This window comes from Heterocephalus glaber, unplaced genomic scaffold, assembly GCF_053883595.1.
Source record: "Heterocephalus glaber isolate CG9 unplaced genomic scaffold, H.glaber_assembly_v1.0 deba00001004, whole genome shotgun sequence".
Lineage (NCBI taxonomy): Eukaryota > Metazoa > Chordata > Mammalia > Rodentia > Bathyergidae > Heterocephalus > Heterocephalus glaber.
This window is the reverse complement of record NW_028258179.1, coordinates 6,613,863-6,629,298: the sequence shown is the minus strand read 5'-3', so window position 1 is coordinate 6,629,298 and position 15,436 is coordinate 6,613,863. Positions and strand designations below refer to the sequence as shown.

General features: G+C 45.3%; 2 long non-coding RNA genes across 2 annotated transcripts; one reads left to right on the top strand and one right to left on the bottom strand.

Annotated features, from left to right (window-relative positions):
* Positions 1–7,004: 7,004 nt before the first annotated feature.
* LOC110346418 (uncharacterized) lies at positions 7,005–8,265 on the bottom strand. The gene is made up of 2 exons (XR_002390460.2): positions 7,930–8,265; positions 7,005–7,293 (listed from the first exon to the last, which is right to left on the bottom strand). It is a non-coding gene; the product is annotated as an uncharacterized LOC110346418 (long non-coding RNA).
* A 36-nt stretch (positions 8,266–8,301) lies between these two features.
* On the top strand, positions 8,302–15,436 carry LOC110346419 (uncharacterized). Its single transcript, XR_015450590.1, has 3 exons — positions 8,302–8,883; positions 9,588–9,732; positions 15,092–15,436. It is a non-coding gene; the product is annotated as an uncharacterized LOC110346419 (long non-coding RNA).

The window sequence follows — 15,436 nt, the reverse complement described above, 5'->3', positions numbered from 1 at the left end:
GCTTATTCTAGGTCACTCAGAAACATGGTGAAGATGAGGGCCTCTCCTTGGACACGCATCAGCCTCCTGTGGATGTATTATCTATCAAAGTGCCTTCAGAGAGCGGAAGCAGTATCTGTGAGATAGTAGCAAATAGTACTTCCTGGATGAACAACACTGCAACTGCTGGATGGTCTAAAATTAGAATATGAAAAAATAGTGGCAGCTCCCATTTCCTAACCCCTTTCCTAGTTCTGGACACTGAGATACAGGCAGAGACCAAAGACTAAGCCCAGATGCTCACCCAGGACCCAGGACCCTCTACTGCTGCTCCTGAGGCACACAGGGACCAGCATGGTGGATAGGCAGAGAGATCCCCTCTCTGCCACTGGGCACCAGAGCCTCCACCTCCTATGAGGAGGCCAGAAAGGCACTGGTAATTTTGCAGTGAATCAGATTTCAACATGGTCTCCAAAATACCATAAGAACAGCCACTGTTACCTGTGTGGAAACCCCCTCTGTCCACTGGAGCAAGTCCTTGCTGTGCATCACAGTGGCTGAGCAAGCTGAACCCTAGCCCCACCCCAGAGGAAGTTTCTTTTTGCCATGATGAGAAAAATCACAGGCAAGCCCTGGGCTTCCTTCTTTGCTTCCTCACATGGAATTCCTGACTCTCCATGGAAAGGAGGGGCCTGAGGACAAATATGTCCCTTGGCTTCCATCCATCTGCACAATGAATGTGGTCTCATAGAAGCTTCAACATTTAAATATCCTGGCCCTAGTCAAAGAATCACAGACCTTGGGATTTCTTGACATTGAGGGCAGAATCATTTGCCTTGCTCCATGTACATCTTCCACTTCATGTCCAGGGAGAGCTGAGTCTCCACTTTCAACCTGGTGGAACTCCCCATCATGGTACCTCGATGGCATCCACAGGATGGGCCCTTCAGGTGGGTGTAGAGTAAATCAGGAAGACAAGTCTTCCTGTGCAGGCAATCTCAGAGTAGGGCAGGGACACTGGGGATCTGTGTGCTGAGCGAGGCTCAGAGCCTGCCATCCTGGACGTGAATAAACTAAAGAACAGACCCCCATCCTAGACACCAGAACACATGGTGTTGAGTATCTGGCCATGGGAACAATCAAATGTTTCAGAGTATTAAAAAGAAAAACAGTTCCAGGCTGTGGGAAATTGTAGAATTCAGCTATCTAGTTGTAAGAAACGATCACAAGAAGTTTGTTAACTGAGAAAATTAAGTCGTTTCTGGGAAACTTCACAAGTCTGTTTGTTAAAAGAATGTCAGAAAACTTTAAGAGACATTGTAAAAGTCTCACGGGAGAAAAACAGGTTTTCCTAGTTTTCTTATTTACCATTTTCTAGGATCAGAGGACCGTGACCCAATGACTCTACGGGTGGTAAGAGAGATACAACTCACTATGCACATCTGTGATATTTATGGTGGGCCGGTAGGCTTGATTTTGGCTAAAGTCGTCCTGCTCTCTTGATACTATCTGATAAGAAGAGGGCTGTGGTGTGCTCTTTGATGTACAGGATTGGTGAATGGAAACAGGGGACTTGTGAATTCCCCTGTAGTTTTTATGAGTCACTTAAAGTCACTGGTTATCATCAGAGGTTAAAATCAGAAAGATGATAGCCAGAATAACTAAGCTGCTTTCCTACATGTATAAAAGCCTTGCTTCTTTCCTTTGTGATTGTTGAATAGTGCCAGAGGAATTAAACTGCTGTTCATCCCCCAGGCTGTCTCCTTTTCTTTCTTTAAAAGTCAGTGCTTTCTGGGGTTCCAGGTCTCCCTCTAGAGAGACCACCAACACCAGGCCAATTGCAAGATGTTAAAGCACCTTGAATTTCAGATTTTCAGTAGTTGGAATGCAGTTTCCAAGTATGCATCATTTTAACATTTTACTCATGCCAACTGTTATGAAAATAAGAAAATCAGTTGTGTAAAACATCCACTTATGACACAAGGAGTTTCTATCTGGGGAAATGACTCTAGAAATTTTTAGTAAACTTGAAATGACTGATATATAACTAGAATAATAATCACCTTTTGAAATGAAGTTATAGCTAATAAGCTATCATTGATTCACTCGAAACAAGTTGAAAAATAGAATAAAACATTTGAAATTGAAAGTTGAATATCAATTTCTTAGAAACCTGTGATTACTTTTATTGAGTTTTTGTTTTCCTGGAAAAATAAAACACAGCTTTTGTGAATTCTTAGAACTTGATCAAAGGATGAAGGAGAAGATGTCTAAATATGAGCTTAATTTGATTTCCATAAAAATAACCAAAATTCTAAAATAAATAATTTGCATGTGTACTATTTACTATTGCTGAATCAAAAAATCACCAAAAACATATGGGTTAGAACAATCATTTTTTAATCTCATGGATACCGTGGGTCAGGAATTCAAGGAAGCAGTCAGGAGGCTGTGAAGCTTTTATGAGGCGCAGTCTGATGGGGCTGGGGCTGCAGTCACTGAAGGCTTGACAGGGGCTGGAGACTCCACTGCCAAAGTGGCGCTCTGACTGGCTTGGCAGCTTGGTTTGGTTCTGGCTAGTTCTTTCCTCCCAAGGTAGATCTACACAGGGCTGTCGGAGTGTCCCAGTGTTCTCCAAGAGACTCTGGTGGAAGCTGAAACACTTTTTATGGCAGGAGTCACACTGTCCCCTCTACCACAGTGCACAAAAAGCACCACTCCCTCTCCTGTTTACAGGGCCAGAAGACCTTTGCTTATTTATTCAGCAGCTACGGAGAGTGTGACAAACCATACCTATGAGTGATAAGCGTGGAAAGGAAAAACAAAGAAGGAATAAGGAACAGATGTAAACCTTCAATTCCGTGGTATCAAAGTGTGAAGTAGTACAGAACAGGGGGCTGTGGGGGGACCGAGCAGCCTGGGGGAAGATTTACCCCTTCTTTGGTTGCCAGCACCCTGACCATCGCTACTAAGCAGTGTGCTTAATGGGTAAGCACAGGGTTCAGAAAAGGCTACTGGTTCCTTCCAACATGATGGCCATCCCTGAGGGGCCCCCTTTTGTTTTGCAGTACTGGGGATTGAACCCCAGGCTTTACAACTGACCTACAACCCCAACCCTTTTATTTTTAATTTTGAGATAGGAGCTCACTAAGTTGCCAATTGCCCAGGCTGTCCTTAAACTCAAGCCTCCTGCCTGAGCCTCCCGAGGGGTGGGATTACAGACATATGCCACCACACCCAGCTCCTGAGGCCCTTCTTTATGGAAATGTTGGAGCTGCAGCTAGTCTGCCCACTCTGAACAGTGACCAAGAACTTGAAGGGGCTGCTGGATCCCTCAATAGCACCTACATATGTTGAGGGCTGCCAGGAGCCAAAGCAGGAGGCTGACAGGCTCTTCCTGTGCCGCTGCTTACGCAGATGAGCTTCTTCCAGTACTGTGGGCCCTTTCTTCAGCCCCACAAGGTCAGCCTCCCCATGGTGACACCTCAGCAGGTCAGGGCAGTTGGGCAGGAGGTAGCTGAGTGATGAGGGCATGGGAGACTGAAAGAGCCCCCACGAACACAGGCAAGGGTGGACAAAAACCTTTGTAACCTCCAATCCCAAACAGTGAAAACAACTGAACACTTTTACGTTAGTGCTTGGTACGGAGTGCCAGGGTGCTGTGGCCATGGGAAATGTCGGTTATCAGGCAAGTTATTCAGTGTTGAACTGGAAGGGCACCCTCAAGGCTGTCAGCTTATTAAATTATTCTTGTAAGTCTACCACCTGCCTGTAGAGAAATGTGCTAAACCACTGCACAGTCAAACAAAAGGTAAATCAAGGCAAGCCCAGGAGCAGACTACTGTCCATGCAACCCACTTTAGAGGTGTAAGACCGAGGGCCTTACCAAACTCTCCGAGGAGCTGACTGCAGCGAAGAACACCCGGGAAGGAACACACCGGACAAGTTGGAAAGTAAAACAGACCTTTATTAGTCTGGCCAGACGGCACTCCCAAAGCAAAATAGCTTAGAGAGGCAACTGGCTCAGAGTCCCAGGCTGTTCTTATAGGGGGTTGAGGGGGAAGTTAACATATAGAATTAAAGAAAAGGGACAAAGGTTAGTGGTCGACTGTCACATATTGATGGTCAGCAGACATTTGCAGCTTGTTCTATAGATTGTGGTGTCCGGAACATCAGTTCCGGGCAAACAAGGAGTTGAGTAGTTTACTTTGGGACTTTAGGTCTGTTACAGATTTTATCTAGTGTCCCAAAACTAACAAGCATCTTTATCCATTAACTCACATTTAATCACAGTGGGGCTGGAGAAAAGGAACAAAGCTGATGCAGTCCCACAGAGCAGCACAGGAAGGACCCAGTGGCCATGCTTAACTAGACCTAGGTATCCGGCGTCTCATACACCAGGGAAGGAGGCAGCTGCGGGAATCTAGCATCTGCAAGACAGCACTTCTGAGTGTTGGCCCCATCCTCTCTCCAGTGGAAGAGATTCTTAAGGGTAGGTGACACATGAGACGGTGAGGCCATCAGGCTATGGAGTTCTGGGTTGGAGAAAGCTTGCTACTGTGTCAACTTTGGCTGCCGCACTTAACTTCTCAAAACAGTGCAGCCGAGAGTTATCTTGGCTTGCGTTCCTCAGAGATCTTCAATGAAGAACAGAGTACAGCTCAGGCTCAGGGCAATGTGAGGTAGGAGGCGAAAGTGGCATGGACGTTCAGTTTGTGCATTCCGAATCTGTTACCAGGTCACCATGCAGTCGGCAAACATGAATCAGTCATTATCCTTACCTTCCTGGGTAAGGATACACAGAGGGTGATGCCAGCCACCAGTACCACTGACACAGCTCTTAATGCCAGGATGGATTTGGAGTTGAACATGAATTCCAGCAAATGTCTGAACCCCCAAAAAAGGAAGAGTAACATTGGTTGAACAGCATGGAGACGTGAAGGATGAAGGCTGGCTATTCAATATCCCATTGCTCCAGGGAAGTGGTCTGCGGGTTCTTGAAACTACACCACAGCCTCTGTGCTGCACATCTTGTGATTCCACAGCTTATCCTGTACTCTGTCTGCTGTGTCAGTGCCTTCATTCTCTTGGTGAAGCAGAGATCACTGTCCTGACCAAGGCTTGGTGGCCTGGTGGCCGGGACAAGGTAGTGACTGGGAGGCCTGGTGTCCCTGCTTGGGCACTGCAGGCAGATCCTCACGGTGTGGCCGTCTTCACTGTCTGTGGCTCCTGCTGCCCCTTCAGCACTCTCTGGGCTTCTGGGCCCTTGCTGATGGAGCTCTCATTATTCTACTGCTCCAGCCTCCATGGGGCCTGGAACACCTTAGCTTCCTGCTGTTCATTAAGAAGCGTCACGAGGTAGCACATCCTGGAGATGAGCTTGGCATAGGTCAAGGAGCTTAGGGCTCAGAGCAGTCCATTTTCCAAGTACTAATAACAGGGGAAATGAGCCTTCTCACCCCGTCCTTGGGAAGGAGTCCCCAGAGCCACTGGTTCAGCTGAGTTTCTAACCGATCACCTTTGGGTGGTCAGTCAGTGTCCACAGCAGAGTTCTGCAGTGGAAACATGCAAGTCTCTTGGCTGACATGAAGCATCACGAAGGGGAGTCAATGAGGCTCCTCGGTGATGAGAATGGAGGTCTCGGACTGCTGCTTGCATTTCATTTCTCTTCATGAGCTGGGCACTCAGGTTGACCTGGGTTTTTCCATGAGCCATTGGATAAAGAGTTGTAGCCAAGTGGTGACTTTTGGGAATGCAAGGTAGGTGTAGTTGCTTTCATTCTTTGAACTTCATCCCATGCATGCTTTTAAAAAAAAGCCATATGCAGTGGACTTTGCTCTGTTTCTACCACAGATGGGAATTTGGCAAGGGTGGAGGTGGGGAGGAAGAAGTGGCAGGCCTCTGTCCCTCTGTATGGACAGTTTCTAGCCAGGTGCCTGGGTCTGGACACCGCCATGACGCTGGAGAACCCAAGGCTTCTTCGGAGAGGGGTCAGGTGCCCTGCCTCTCCCTGACCCACTGCTTTGGCATGTCCTTGAGCAGCCCTTTCTGTATACCCTTCGGAGCATTGAGGACCCTGTCCAGTGTCTGCAGCATTCTCCTTTCACTCTGATCCTCAGCCACATTGTCTTCTTGTGTTTGAGCCCTTGCCAGTTCTCCTGTTGCCTGAGGTTCCAATTCTAAACTGCTGGACTACTAAGTACATTTTTTCTTCCTTAACTTCAATTCTCTTCTGTATTTCTGTATCCAACCAATTTCAGAGGAAATACAGCATTTTCAATTTATCTTTATAAATCGAATTGCTGGATTCAGCTATAAAGAATGTCTGTACAGCCTTTTTTAAAGAAGCTGGGAGTATCTCCATCTTGTGCATTTAGTGTCAGGGAGGACTGCAGGAAGACTGCAAATTGGAGCCTAGCCTGGACCCCTTATTCATAGCTGCTAAGGGGAATCCTTTCTGAGTACCAGGGCCTGTGAATCCTGTGGAGTCCAGGCTGGTCAGAAGGACAGGCTGTGCCCCTGATCCCCTGTGGCACTCACCTCTCCTCTCCTCTGACTCTCCCGGGGTTCTGTTCCTGGCCTGGCTGTTGCCTCACACACACACTGACAGCACTTTCCTGAGTATTCAAGCTGCCCTTTGCATTGCTCCACAGTCCATGCTCTGGGGGCTGTTTTCCCTTCTCCCCCTGAGCTTTGTGGATGGGGCCACTGTGATTTTCCTGGACTCTTCACTTCCTTTCCATAGTTGGGAGGACACTGGTCTCTGCCTGTTTCCCCTCCCTAAGCCATGCTGGAAAACCTCTGAAAGCAAGAAGCTCAGCAGTCTTAGGGCTCACTTCCTGCATTTCTCGGTTCTTGGTCATCACTCTCAGTGACTGACAGCCAATTACATATTTTCTGGGGTTGTCTGTTCGTTTGCAGGTGGGAAGTTAAATTTATCTCTTCATTCTGCTCTGGCCAGAAGCCAGTAATATTGTTAATATCTATTTTGTTTAGATTTGGGATCAAAGTTAAGGCGTTGCATATCATGTTTTTGGTTCTTTTATTGTAAAACATTTTGCTACATTATTCTGTCTTTCATGACATTAGCACTTCTGAGAAGTCTGAGACTCTTGTCCTGTAAGCTGTCTTGTTTCCTCCTGAGTCAATGTGAGTTAAGCATTTTGGGGGAGAACACTGCACAAGTGATCCATCCTTCCTTCCTTCATGACTTCAGCTGGCCCATGAAGGTAAGTTTGCTCACTTGATTAGGGAGGGTGCTGTCTTCCAGAGCTCCTCATAGTAAAGTGATTTTTCTCTTTAATAATTGATAACCTGTGGGGTAATAATTTGAAATCAGTGAAGATCCTACTTAAGTATTTTTTTTTTTTATCTAACTGCACATCAGCCATAGGCCAGGTCTGAATCCAGTACTACACTGGTGATTGTAAGATGACAATTTCCAACTCTAGCATTCCTTCTTCGCTTCTTAGCTGCCAAAAGCAGTTCCCCCTTTTCTTTTTGAGGATCATTATGAATTCATAGGTTCTTCTTCACATTCCCCCCTACACACACCTTCTGTCTCTCCTTTCTTCCTTCTGGGGAAGAAACCTTGACCCTCAAGCATGTCACGAAAGCTCTCTACCCCTGAGCTATACCGCAGCCCTTCTTATGTGTTTGAATGCTCAGTGTCCCGATTTGGACAATGAAATCTGTTTTCATTGAACAACTCAATGTGGGTAAAGATAAGATGTTTTTAGGCCCAGAGGAAGGCCTAACATTTCCCACTCTTAGCAGCAATGGGGACAGGGCCTTACTGAGAGTGCACAGAAGTCTGTCTTCTCCCTGTGCACACCCATCAGGAGCCAGACTTTCGAGTGCGGGAGATGCTGTTGGAGGAAGCGACAGATTGTCCCCAGTGCCCATTTCTGACCTTTACTGTAGGCCTGCCCCACACACCGCCTAGCTTACCCTTCCGTGGGGCGCCTCCGGCCTCCTCCCGAGGTATCTGCAGTGTTCAGGAACCGCGCTTTGCCGCTGGGTGCCCACCCAGCCACCAGTCCGCGCCACAGAGCTCCTCTCAGCACAGCGCTGGGGGCCTCGGTCTGTGTCTGCTTCCACTGCAGGAGCCCTTCTGCTAACGCACTGCACTTTGCCCTGCCCACAGGATCGGCCCTGGGTCACCGCAGAGCCTCCTCCGGAGGTGGTGCCTAGCTCCCTCACAGGCTTACCAGTCGCGATTTTAACGGCAAAAACCGACCGTCATCATGCGCCACGGCGCCTGCGCGGCTAACGTTTCCCTCAGCACTGAGGCTGCGCAACTGACTCAAAAAGTACTGCGCCTGCGCGAGACAGCCCAGGGCCCAGCTACTCCGCCCCTTCAGACGTGGTTTTAGGGTAGAATCTGAAGGTTGGGCTTGCAGGATGGAGGGTACACACATCTGAACAGCAGCTGGCTTCTTCCTTCAGAGGAGAGGGGGCACACAGTGGGCAGACCCTGCCCAGGGAGGATGTGGGAGATGATCTCTAAACATGTGCTCCTTGGTTACGTGCTTCCAGAGATTCAGATACGCTCTTCAGAGTGGGGGTGAGCGCCTCCCGTAAAGCCCTCTTTCCCGCCCGAGCTGTGCAGCCCCACGTGACCCCGAGCAGCTGCCACGTGAGCACAGCCTGGACCGGAAGATTGCGGCTGCCTGTGCGCGTGCGAAAGCTGAGCCTGACCAACCCCAGGTGCAGCAGGTGCACGAAGTCGGGGTCGGGGTCGGGGTCGGGTGCTGCTCTGCGAGGTTCCTGAGGCCAACTCCTGTGATGCCCGTTGCCCTGCTGCAAGTACAGGCCGGGGCCTGCCAGAGGCTTATGTCACCTGTGCGCGTGGTGACATCGAGGGCGGGACCCACGTGAGCAACCTCAGCAACCTGCAGGCAGGTGTGTGGCTCTGAGCTGTCGTGGAAGAGGATGGGGAGGCGAGGGGGGACTGGCGGACTCTACCTTCCTGCTTCTGAGCTGAAGAGGAGGCCGAGGTCGCACCTTGGGCTGTGTGTGCACCTGTGTGCCAGAGTGTGAGTCTGTGAGACCCCTTCCGTAGGTCTTCAAGATCCTGGGCGCTGAGAAGGGGAAGCAGAAGACCAACTTGTTCTTTTTGACCGGGCACCTTGTGCTGCCCTGGGTGGAGTGGAGTCAGGGATTGAAAAGGCTCTGACCACCTACGCAAGTACTGTACCTCCCATCCCGGTCCCTGTTGGTGGCCCTGTCTGTTCTCCAGGGCCTGGACTTCCTTAGCTCTGCCCCTTGCTAACATTTGGTTACCATAAAACGAAATTTTAATTTTTAGGTAACTTACAAAAAAATTAAAACTATTTAAACGAAAGGAGTTATTTTGTGCAGTCTCACAAAATTAAATATGTGCGACAGTTTTACAGATTTATTGCAACACTCAATTCCAGTATTTCAATATACTTAAGGCTCTGAATCATTTTTCTGTTGCTACTTAGCTAAGTGACTTGAACTGCTTGCTATATGGTCTTCAAAAGAAAATTACTGTGTAGCCAGCAGTCTCAGATTTTGGGTTGACCTAGCCAGGACTTGGAGTGAGAACGGGTGTCTCATTTTCAGTTCTAATTTGTCTACAGATATACTTACACAGCTCAAGGAGGGACAGAGAGCCAAAGCTCAGTGACTAACGCAAGTCTATCAAGTTGACTTTGTAGTCAAGTCCACGATGGTCAAAGGCCTCACTGCCAGTGCACACACGTTGGCTGCCAGAACTGTGAACAGGTGATGGACTAGTAAGTTAACTGTCCCATGAGATTTTGGTACTTTGGTTACTGTGCATTAAAGTCAGAAATGTAAGATACAATTCCAAAGTTGCTCCTCTGGTTATGACTGTGAATCTTGTTTCTTTGACATTAAATTTTCCGTATTAAAAGATTATTTTATGACAATGATCTAGTCTTCCCAAATCAATTAATGACACATTTCTACTTCCGATCACAATGGGGTAGTAGTAGCCCTCCTGGCATAAACAACTAGAGCACATGAAGAACATGAAATAATATTTTCTAGAAAGTGGACAACCCAGTGTGCAGGATCCCATAGAGAAGGGGAATAAAGTATTGCGCCCAGCTCATTGCTGGGAAGCACTGTCCAAGCCACAGCAAAGGAAGAGAAATCAGGGAAAAATACTGGAGAGGAGTGAGCTACAGGGAGTGGGAAAGAGACAAAGAGAGACAGAGGTTGCCAGAGCAGAGCCTTCAAATCTCTGGCTGACTGTAAATCTGTATATGAAAAGCAGTTATCCAAGTCCAGGAAAAGAAGTAGAATGCAGAACAGTTCTCAGAGCTCATCCAGGGCTGGAAAGAGTTTTGTGTCCCACCATCCAGAGCAGAAAGAAAGTGTAATACATGAGGCACTGGGTAAAACTCTGAGAAGAAAATTACTTTAATAGAGGGCTGCAATCATAGTTCTAGGCCTTGGCTTAGGCTAAAAATGCACAGGGGCATCCCTAACCCAGCTTAAAAGCAAGACTCAAACATGCTGATTTCAAATGATTTAATTAAGTGATAGAACAAAATTCAACACTGGCAAAGAATACAAAAAAAGTCTAGCATTCAAGAACAAAAAGTTCACTATGTCCTGTGTCCAACAAAAGTTAACATCCAAACACAAATGAGAAAAATTACTCAATAGGAACTGAACCCAAGATCATAGAGGTGATAAAACTAGCAGAAGAGGATAACAAATAGTTACTATAAAATCCCACAGATGTTCAAGGAGATATAGGTAAACATGAGCATGTTGCAGTAAGAAAGAATGGACGCAAAGACCCAAATAGAATTGCTAGAGATGAAAAGGGATCTGAAATGCAGAATGGACGAAGTGAGATTAACAGCAGATTAGATACCATAAGATACCATACAAGAAGAGATTGTTATGTCTGGTGGGTCTGGGGCCTGGGGGTCCCCAGACTCACCTAGCCAAGTTTCTCTCTCTCCAACATATAAAGAGGAAGAGGAGCCAGAGAAGACCAGTGCAAAGCAAAAACTTTATTGTAGGTACTGGAAAAAGAATTGGTACAAAGCCTGTCCAGAGGAGTGGGAGCACCCAGAGCTGGGTCACTGCTGTATCTAGGGATGTGATCCTGTTTTATGGGGAAGGGCCCTGTCTCTACCTCTCCAAGGGTCCACACTTGATTGGTTGGATATTGGGCTTGTTGCTAGGGGTTTGGTCTTGTGGGCTAATAGGGGGATATGGGGAGGCATGGCAACCTGCACCAGGAGGGACAGTGGTGCCTGCATGGAGGCAGGTGTCAAAGCCACAACCTGTCATTTTCAAAATACAACACTGCTTGCTACTCATAGCCACACACAGCCTGCTTTTTTACCCTCTAAAGAGAGCTGGAGTCTTTTAAACTCTCCTCAGGGGTCCCTTCTGTCCCTACAAGATCCATAGACATGACTACAACACAATAGAAACTACTCAAAATGAAATTGAAAAAGAATGATAGGGACCCAGAGAACCAATGCTGTTAAGACAATATGGAGTGATGTAATCTACACATGTGGAATCCTAGGAGAGAAAGGCAGGGGAAAGGAAAAAATACTGAAAGAGATAATGGATGCATTTCTCATGTTTTATGAATTTAACAAAAATTAGAAGCCCTCAGATACAAGAAGCCCAAGCAAATAAACTCTTAACAGCATAACAAGGCATAGTCTAACCAAACATCTGAAACATGACCACAAAGAAAAAAATACTAAAACCCATCCCAAGGAAAAACATTTTAAACAGAGAAAAAGATAAGAATGACAAGACTTTTCATCAAAAGTTATTCTTGTTAGAATACAGTGAAACAACATTTTGAAAGTCTTGAATGAAAAAAACTATCAAAAAGTCTTAAGTCAGTAAAAATTTTTTAATTAGAAATCCTCAAGGAATCATTAAAAAATAAAATGAAAAGGAACAACTATCATAAAAAGTAATCCATAAGAAGTTAGGGAAAGAAAAAATGATGAAAGAAGTAGGAAACAAATATAAAATGAATAGCAAGGTGGTAGATTTAAACTCAACGCTATTAATAATTACACTAAATGTAGGTGGTCTTACTGTGATCAGCCTCCCTGTGATGGTCTTCTCATGTGTCCACTAACCTGGGCTGCAGTTTGCCATGCCTCAGTGCTGCTGTGAGTTAAAGTAAATGAGATTCTCCAAGGTAATCTGGTGGGCCTCACTCAATCAGTTGAAGGTTCTGAAGAGCAAGGCTGATGCTTAGCTGATGAAGTCCTGCCTGTGGAACGAAGTGTCAGGCATGTCTGAGAACTCCAGTTTACCCTCCTGGGAACAGCCCTATGATTTCAGGCTTTCCTAGCCAGTTCCCACATCGCATAGATAATTCCTAATGATCCATCTCTTGAAACATATCTCTAGTGGGTTCTGCTTCTGTGTTTGAACCCTGACTTACTTGTCCACCAATTAAAGGCAGAATTGTTTTGAATAGTAAAAAAAAAAAATAAGCCTCAACTGTATGTTCCTTATAAAAACCCATTTTAAATAAAAAGACATAGGTTAAAAGTAGAAATATATATATATATATATATATATATATTTCACACACAACACATATATAATGCAAACACTGATTAAAAGAAAGCTGGAGTGGTTACATTTATAACAGAGAAAATAATTTTAGACCAATATTAAAAGCAATAAACCAGGTAAATTTTATAATGATAAATGAGTTAATTTGTCAAGAAGATATAATAATCTGTACCTGTATGTGTCTAACAACAAAACTTCAAATTATATAAAGCAAAACTGATAGAAATAAAAAGAAATTGGCAAATCCACAATTATAGTCGTATTTCCAATTCTTTTAGAAAAATATGGAGCAAGTAGATAAAAATCAATGAAGATATAGAAAGCTTGAACAAAAGACCAAGAGGGAAATTAAAATGCCCTTTATGATCTAGTCTCAGAAGCCATACAGTGCCCCTTCTGCCCAGTTCCATGGAGTCACAGAGCCAGTCCTGATTTAGGGCAGAAGCTGCGACTCACAGGCATGAATGCCAGAAGATGTGACTCAGAGGTGACCACCTGAGGGCTGCTATTGCAGAATAATAGGAGTGGAAATGTCATGGAAAAGGATATCATTACCTAAGATTATAAAGTACTGTAAAGTAATATACGTTTTAGTGCAAGGGAAGAAAAACAGCCAATCTAATAGCGAATATTTTCCATTGGTTCTTTGGACTAAGAATCTATTTGTCTTACTTATTACTAAGACCCATTATTTCTTTGCATAAATTATTTATATGGAAAAATTCAAATATACAAAAATCTTGAATGAATGGTAAGATAAACATTCATGTACCATTACTTAGTGTTATGGCTTGTATGTAGATGGCCCCCCAAAGCCTTATGTGCTAAGGGGTGGTGAGGTTCAAGGTGGGTGGATTAGGGTTGTGAATGTGGAGGAAGAGTATGATACTTGGGTTAAGGGTGTGATACTGAGATTAAAGGTGTGGATAATGGAAGCCCCACCTTGGGTATGGGTGGTACCAATCAATAGGCTTATAGCTTGTATGGAATATTAAGAGAACGGGAAGACATGCTGCTGCTGCTGCTGCTTGCTGCTTTTCGGTCCCCTGCCTGTCCTGCCACGGACTGTTTCTCCTCTGTGATGTCCCTCTGCCATGCCACCCTGCCTTGGAGCCAGCTGACTGTGGACTGAAACGTCTACAAACCCTGAGCTGAAATAAACCTCTCCTCCTTTAACTTTGAGTGTCAGGTATTTTGTCTCAGCAACGGGAAAAGTAACTAAGATGCTTAGGTTCAATAATTGTTAATGACTAATTTATTTCTTTCAATACTATATATACTTGTATTTGTATATGTATATAAATATGTATCTATACATGCAACATGTTACATGTTCATTAGTTGGGGTGAATCAGCCACAGAAACAGAGGTTACATGTCTGTATCTTCCTGTCTGATGCTAGAGTTTGAAATCCACAAGCCAAGGACTGGGAGGGGAAGATCAGGTCAAGGGCAGGTTGGAAACCACTAGTATGAGTTAGAAAGTGTAATGAAGGTGTGGAGAGCAGAGAGATTACCTGGGTAGGCTTTGTGTAAGCAACAAGGCTGTTTATTCCACTCAAGTGCAAGAGGGCTAATTTCAAAAAGAGAGTCAGCTAAGAGCAAGGGGAGAGCAAAGATTTTTAAGGGAAAGGTGATTGCTAGGCATTGGCCCAAGGATCTGCTGCCTTGAGGAGTCTGGGTGCAGAGACAGTGTGGCCACAGGCAGTGGTGCCAGTGCCAGTGTACTTAGATTTTCCTGGAGGGTGGTATAGCTGTACTCGGACTTCCTGGAACTGAGGGGTTGGGGCACGGTGCTCTGCAATGGTCCTTCCTGCCAGCAGCAAAGGTCCTTCCTGCAGTGGCTCTCCTCACCAGATGTTACATCTAGGATGGAGAAGTGGCTGGTCTTCAGAGAGGAGGGGAGCCTGTGACTGACAGACCCATACCATTCTGGTTGCCTCTAGCTTTGATGACGTGGGGGTCCTGCAGAACTCAGGGGCCTTTCCTTGCGGAGCTAGTCCAGCAACTGGCTGGATGGAACCCTGGGGAGGGGACACAGTTGCAGGCCAGCTTCTTGCCCACACCAATGAGGTGAGAGGTGATCCAGCCATTCAGTGATAATGCCCAAGAGCTACACATGGCTGGCATGTCCCTTCTGTCCTGGCACTCATTGAAGAATGTGCCTTGTGGCTTAGAAACCCACAGGAGAGGGAATGTGGGGAAACATAGCTCAGTCTGGAGAAGTGAACTCATTCTAAAGCTACCATTTCAAAGTAAGTTTTAGAAACTTTGTCACTGCACCCCTAAGTACTTGAGCCTTCATCTCAAAGGCCCATTTTTAAATGGCAGAGGAAGGTATAGCAGTGAATTCTTGTGTAGTGTGGATGTAAGGATTTGGAATTTTACTCTCATTTTAATACATTATCTTCATTAAAATTTTTTTTAAATTCATCTGGCTTGGTCTGGATTTGACTTTTGCTTTCCTCTGTCAAATATAGAATTATATCATCCAAAGGATTTTGACAAATATTAAACTCCACTTTTTTCTTCTTTTTCAGGAGAAACCAGCAAGCAAAAAATTTGTAGTGAGGAACGAGATTTCCAACAAACAGCTTGGGCTTCAAAATGAGTCTTCTGACAATTTTTTTTTCTCTCATTCTCAAGCTGTTATGACTAAATTTTCATCCCAGAGAAAGAAAGCATTCCAGATCTTTCTTGAAGATCTGTATTAGAGCTCTTATGAAATATCACTCCCTCCTGTTTTTTTTTTTCTCCTCTTGGCACTCCTTGAATAGCTATTGCTGGAGGAAAGATGAAAATTATTTAAAAATTTATGTATTATTTCTCATTAGAGTCAGAATATCCCTGTAGCTGCTGACACTTGAGCTGAATTAGGAGCAACA